The sequence below is a fragment of the Ixodes scapularis genome, unplaced genomic scaffold (genome assembly GCF_016920785.2).
Source record: "Ixodes scapularis isolate PalLabHiFi unplaced genomic scaffold, ASM1692078v2 PGA_scaffold13__105_contigs__length_92229423, whole genome shotgun sequence".
Classification (NCBI taxonomy): Eukaryota; Metazoa; Arthropoda; class Arachnida; order Ixodida; family Ixodidae; genus Ixodes; species Ixodes scapularis.
The window spans coordinates 65,892,900-65,900,235 of record NW_024609839.1 but is presented as its reverse complement, the minus strand read 5'-3'; positions in this window follow the sequence as shown (position 1 = coordinate 65,900,235).

The window sequence follows — 7,336 nt, the reverse complement described above, 5'->3', positions numbered from 1 at the left end:
CTGAGAAATAAAAAACAAAATTAAACCGAAGGATGTTTCCTTTTGCATCATTCGGCGTTTCAGTATTTTGATGTGCATAATTTATTTGCAATAATTGTCACAAATTTGAATCAACCGTTTTTCGAAATCGTCATCGGCCCGCGTCAGTGAAAGTTTCGTTTATTTTTCACTCCGAAACGAATGAGGACAGAGATGGTCACCTAATCACCTTATGCGATATACTCAGAAGCAGGCCTAAACTTAGCGGGTCTAACAGCTTCCAAAGACACAAAGGGAGAATGAAGACAATTAGCTTCTGGTGCTTTACGAGTGTACGACGACCACCGCGGCGTCCATGTCCAAAACGCCAACTGTGGAAGTCGTGTTCAATCGAGCGTCTCCGAAGAGAAGAAATAAGCTAAACAAGCGCCGGCTTTCTGCACAATATGGGGGCGGCTTCATTGAAAACTAATAGGGACGAGGAAACGGCGAACGGTTGGGTGTAAAAGCGGCAGCACGGACATATCTCAGACGCAGCCTGACGGAATACTCGGAGACATCGAACCACCACCGACGCCCGCAGATGGTCCCCTCGAGAGAAGTGTGAGCCAAAGTCGATGAAACAGACATTGCTTGCCGCGCCTACAACCGCGAGCCCCCGCTTCCTTTATATCTCAGTTTCTTACTGACTCGTCCGTGGTCCATTCTCGGTCGTGGGCTAAACCAGGAAATTGTTTTTGTTTGTTTAAAGCGTGGCCACGCCTCTTTATTTTTTTTTGTCAGCGAGAAGTTTGGAGGGAAATACTTCAAGAATGGCGATTTCTCCATATCCGCGGCAGTGGGTTCTAATTTATATAGTAAAAAACAAAGTAACTGTAACGGCGTGAACAGTTACAGTTACCCAATAAAAAGTAACAGTGCTACAGTTACAAGTTACCAGTATTAAAGAGTAACGCGTTACAGGTAAACGTTACCGGAAAAAGTAAGTAGTTACCGGGTAACGCACTAGTCACTGCCCAAGACTGCATATCGGTAGGATTGCGTTTTTCTGAGTTTATTCGTTGCCAAATTCGGAGGGTGTTTTTCTAAGTTAGTTTTTTTTTTCGAAAATTCAGAGTTAATCAGTTGATTTTTCTTAGATTCCCAAGTCTCCAAAATCCGGGGCTGTAATGTTTTTGCAATGTTCTTTCTATTAAAGAAAAACAATATCTAAGTGTGAACGTCTGCTAGATCGAAAAGAACGGGCTTGTATCAATTAATATTTCTTCAGCTGGATTTGGTGTTGGCGCCATTATCATTGGAGATACTGATTTGTACCACGACAAATGTTGCAGACAAGGGTTGACTGGATAAACATGGAAACGCTAAAATTGATAAACTGCTGGAGGTAGTCGCTAAGGAGCTCGTATTCATCCCCCATCCTATCCATCAACCTACCCCGCGGCTTTGCTGGGAGGAGTGGTGAAAGGTAAGATATAGAAGCTTCAACTGCACGCGCCTTCTTTTCCCCCTTCTGTGAAATCTATATGGTTCACCAGCTTTCGCTGTCACAAAAAACACAGCCCCTCCTTCCTCTACGAAGCAGAACTCGTATGGGTCTAACAAGAAACCGGAACAGTGACTTTTGTCCTGACTCGAACGACCTGTTATCCTGATTAAATTTGACGAGATAAGCCGTAAGATTCCTTTTTTTGTCAATGGTCCGAGATTGGAAAGAAACCTGGAGTGACATTTTCTCAAGACCGCTTAACATGTGCGCTCTTCAAACTTAATCGTAAAATAACGGCCTTTTTGGCATTGCTACATCGAAATTCGGTCGGAGTTTATGGGATAAATCCGAATCGAGAAAGCTCTCACCGACGGAGTTTTTTCGGAATTATCCGAAGACACAGAACCCTACATATCGGTATTTGTTCGGCGCTGCTCTTTGCCTTTTTCCGGCGGCCGGGCGCTCCATGGCTCTGTCGGGGAATAGACACTTTTCGAAATTACGAAATTATGCATAGATTATATGAGCGGCCGCCACGAGTCGGTCATGCACTGTGAGCACGCATTGGACACGGGCCCTTCAACAGCTTTCGGAGTGTACTCGGATAGAAACACATTGCGCACAAGTGCTACGTAAGATCTCGGCGCGAACAATCACGGGCTTCACGCTGGAAGCGATGCGACCAACTAATGTTGGCTGCGCGTAATCTATGCATCATTTCGCAATTTCGGAAAGGGTCTATTGTGAATCTTTGAAGCATAAGAGAGGCTATTGGCGACGTGATCGATCAAAAGTGTCGCTGTGGCCGGCCTGCCACGTTTGGACGAATGCTGACTGACGTTAACAAAGGATTTCTCATCGAATAAGGTAAGAGTAATGTAAGAAGTTCAACTTTGACGACGTTAGCAGTGTTGATTTTAGAGCGCAATGATTTCAATCTGCGACCATGCCAAATACAAACATCATCGAACTTGTTGTTCACGAGGTAATGACGTCACGAAAGGTAACCGAACGAGGGCGCCACCCAAACATCTCGCCGCCGAAAAGGGCCGAATTCCTGCGAACGCACAACACGCCACCAACTTCGTCAGTCGTTGTTAATTTAATAATTTTATTAGGTCGCCAATTAAGCAAATAGTACAGCAATAGATCAGTCGCTTGGACACTTGAGTAATGAAAGCAGTAGAAAAGACGCGCTCCGTTTCAGGAGAAAGTAAACTTATTGTTTCCCATATCTTCACCACCTTAGTGACTTCCCCTAAATTATCTTATCTAAGTATTATATATAGCAGTGGCTCTCAACAATCAATTTTTCGCGGACCCCTTGTGGATCGGCGGAGATGATGGAGGACCCCGCTTGTGGTGACGGGAGAAAAAAAGGTATAGGTTAAGCATTGCAATGATATAAAAAATTGAAATAACTAACGGCTAGAGTGAAGTAGACTTCTCTTATTGACATACACACAAGAAAACTCGCCCGCAAATTGAAAAATATCTTCTCGATCTGAAAAAAAAGTCGACTTTTATTGTCGGGCTTGACTAATGAGGCAGAGCTTCGCGGACCCCTGGAACGCCTACGCGGACCCCAAAAGGTCCGCGGACCCCCTTTTGAGAATTACTGATATATAGCATCCAAAAAATTAGTAAGAACGCATTTTTATTTTTTCTTTGTGTGTGTGTGTGTATGCGTGTGTGTGTGTGTGAGTGCGTGTGTGTGTTTGTCCGTGAGAGTGATTTTTTTGTTTTGTTTGACAAGCAATCTTAATTACTTGCAATGAGCTGAACAAACGTCTGAGAAGTTTCCTAAGTTCATCGCTATCAGCGTTTGAGGAGCCAATATGAACTTCTCGGGAAAGACAGTGGTGCTTAAAAAACAGACGCTCAAGAAAAAAAAGAAAAATGGTGATAGGAGTTGACGTAATATTGGGGCGAATCAGAGCCGCATCTGCAGCGGGGCAATTGAGAATATAATTTTGCCGGTGTTGCCCAATAAAGAAATTTCCAAATTTTTAATAACTTTTCTTATCAAGCAAAGGGGGGGGGGGGGGGGGGAGAGCGGCTTTGGTACTGCAGTACATGTCGACCATTTCTGAGCACTAGGTCATTGAATTACTTCAGATCAGGCATAGACGGCATCTGTGAATGGTGTAGACAATTCTTTTAGGTGCTTACTTCTTACCAATGTATTGCCACGCGCTTCTTTGAGCAAGCGCATCTGTGGCCGAATGGAAATCGTGCTTGGCTCCTACGCAAAAGGCCAAGGTTCGATTCTTGGAAGCGAACGTGGCCGAATGGTTACCGTGCTTGGTTCCCCCAAAAGGCCAAGGTTCGTCTCGTGGAAGCGAACGTATCTTTTTGTTAATTCTGTACATGTCGCGTTCTGGTCAATTCAAGAACCATGTTGCTTGTTCGAGGTCCGAAAGTTCTACGCGTCGAAATTTCTACGCCGATTGTCCCAGAAGCCCACGCGTGTACTAAACGTCGAGACGGCCTGCGGGTCGCCACGCGGCCTGCGGCTCAACGTGGCGAGCCGCAGGCCGTCTCGCTCTTGCCTTTGACCCAGCTGTTACGCCGACTTTGACGCCCGCGAGGCTATATAATCTTCTGTTTCTGTTTTGATTTCGGCAAAAGTTCGCTCCCATTAAACGTATAGTTTTCTTCAGGCATTTGTCGCCTCATCAATTGTCATTCGTGACAATATATAATACTGCCTAACAAAGATCTCCGCCGTGAAAAGTAAGTTACACATCTAGCCAAATTCTTACCCCCCTTCGCACATCCAGGACATTGGAAGCAGCATTAAACGATCACTAGACAAAAGTCCCATTAAGTAGGTCGTAAAAAAACGTAATATCATCCCAACGCTCGAGGCCATAGAGGAACATCCAATGTTGCTCCTTTTCGGACCAAATGATCTTAATAGAACCACCCATGCGCGCAACCCCTGAGGTTCAGTGTATCTCTTGAAAGTTTAACGCGGCACTAAAATCCAGAATACCAATACACTGCACAAAATAATCGCTCAAGCTACAAAAAAAAAAAAAAAAAAAAAAAAAAAGCCAACCCAGTATAAACATTTAACGGCTATACGATCTGCTTTCGCGGCCAGTGCACGGTGTTTCCTTGCTGAATTAATTCCAGATTCGGGGTTAATCGCCGAGCCTTTAGAAATTGCGGCGGTACAACCCGCTCAAGTTTGCCACACGGCAGTCATTACGGTCAGGAAATTTCCCCAATCGGTGAAATTACCTTCGACGTTGAAGCACTATACACCTTTCCAAAAATTGCTCTTAGGCCGCCGCCATGTTGCTGATACTGATGCGGATGCGGCTGGTGTGCCTCTCGCGCCCTCTATCAGCTAGAAACCTTCTGCCACTCTCTTGGACTGTGAAGACCCGCTCAGCGCGGTTTTCTACCTACGTTTTTGCGGTTTTGCATTCGACGTTTTCTTGCCCCTCTTGAAAGTTTCCACTTAATTTTTTTATGCGTGCTGCGTACCCTTTCTGTGTTATCTTCTGTTGTGAGAAAGAAGGCTGGTAATTGCCTGCCATTCAAGTTTTTCTGCTTTACATTCACGGGAAACGAAGGAAGTGAAGGACGTCGAACGGCTTTCGACGCGATTTTGCGAACATTGTTCTCCTCTTTCTTACAGAGAATCCTCGTAGAATCCTCAGCCTCTCCAAAAATAGTTGTCCGGGTTTTGGTGGGAAACGCGTCAGTCGCGCTCGTTCCTTAGCCTTGGTGCGGTTGTGAAAAAAGGAAGCTCTCCCCAAAACGTGCCCCAAAACGAAGTCATCTCGGATTCCGTCCGACCGTCAAGATGTGGCTGTCGTCGACTCGGACTGTGTTATTTGAAATCTTTCTCAAATAGATTATTTTCGAATAACGCTGCATCGCGTGGTACGTACGATATGTTTTTCGAATATTAACACTTCATCAATTGTATGTCCGTGTACTGTCCATCGGTAAACAGGTTATTTGTGAGCCTGAAAAATGCATATCTTTCGGCTCTGTACCGTTGCAATTTATTTTTGACAGCGAAGCGCTTTGTCGTTTCACATGCGGCGAATCCCGCCCCGCGGCGCCGTCAAAACTTATCGTAAGAAAAAGAAAACAAGTAACTAGAACTGTACATTCCAGTCGCATTCCTTCTATCGCACGCGTATCCAACAAAACTTGTTTAGTTTCTTTTTTTTTTTTTTTTTTTTGCTTTCTTAAATGTAGTACGATGCTTTCTCAATATCCTCGGGAAAAGACATGTACCATGAAACACAAAATATAGCGAGACAAGACGAGAATTTAGCCGCCAGCAGCGTTTGAAACGGCGCCTACGCAGGCTGCGCCTATAGGCAACCTGCAAAGCTGTTTGGTTTGGCGCCATCTAGCGACTGAAGCAAGAAGTATTGGGTACCCCTGGGAGTGGCGGCTGCATTGTTCAAACGTGAGCTATTACTCTGGTGGCGCCGCTGAGCCTACTGTTTGAAGCAAGAAATTCTGAGTATCCCAGGAAGCCGTGATCGCGTAACGTGCCAGTAGAGCCGAAGCTACGGCCCTGGGGGACCAATCGGAACGTGACTGCGTATCACCGGAGCGCGAGTCAACTCCGAAGAAGTATCAGGCTTTTCGCTGCGTCATGCTCCCATATGTGTTCGTTGCGCTCGTATACGTCGCACATTTCGAAGCCTTCGGCACGCGATGAGGGGCTTTCGTTTCTTTCGTTTCGTAACGTGGCAAACGGCGAACGAAATCGTTCGCCGTTTGCCCAGTTACAACGAGAGAGGGTGTAACCGTGCGCTCTCACCCTGCTGGCGCCACCTGGCCGTTGCCGGCTGCCTATTGAAATCACGGTCCGCCCGGTTAGGGTTAGGAGGGACGCCGGTGAGAGTCTAGCCTCAAACTCAGTGACTGGGCTCGAAAGCGGTTTGTTGCCCCTGGGGTCAAGTGTTTTTTCGAAAGGTGTATACGGAGTGCAAATTCGTCTGCTTCTTTTGCAGGGGTTGTGGTGACGTCAGAACGGCGAGCTCTGATTGGCTCTGATTGAAGGGTAGTGGGTAGACCTTACTGGTAGCTGCCTCGGAGTCTGCCCACTATCCTCCAATTCAATCACAGCCAATCGGAGTTCGGCGTTCTGACGTCACCACAACCTCTGCATAAGTAGCAGGCGAACTTGCACTCCGTATACACTCCGTTCCACTTTGTGTTCGACCGCGGCCGACGATCCGATGGAGGCAATCAAGTGGTTGCCAAAAAGGGCATCGTCACGATGCTCCTTGCCTTCGAAGGGTTGCCATCACCGGCTAACCCCCTCTCGCCCAAAGACGCGCCGTAAAAGCGCCGGATCCTAAGCTTATTAGCTTAGGATCCGGCGCTTTTACGGCACGTCTTTGGTTTATTGAAGAACACCAAATTCACGCAAACGAAGAGCGCGGTTACGGCGCACTTTTGTCCCGGCCTGATTGGCATCCTAGGATCGTAAGGGTGACTGCGGTCGAAGTTGGAATGAAACGGAGTATAGCGGGTAATACGTAGAACGCGATCTCACCTGTCATTAGTGTCAACCTACGGAGATCATCTATATATATTTTAATTATAAAGAATGATTTATGACTTTGAAAATTGTGTCCGCTCTCGCGTCCGCACATGCCCCTTTGTACTACGACGTTTAATGCCTTCTAAACACATTTAAAAGAATAGCTACTTAAGTGCAGCATTGCATTGCAGCGTGGGACTTTGAAGATAATGTCGCTGCCTGTAGACCACTCTTTAAGTGCCTTGATATTTCTGCTAACAAGTAACGACAACCGATACAAATAAAAAAGCATATTCCTGTTTGAACAAAATGGCGTAATTCAGTTCAGTCTTCTGCTG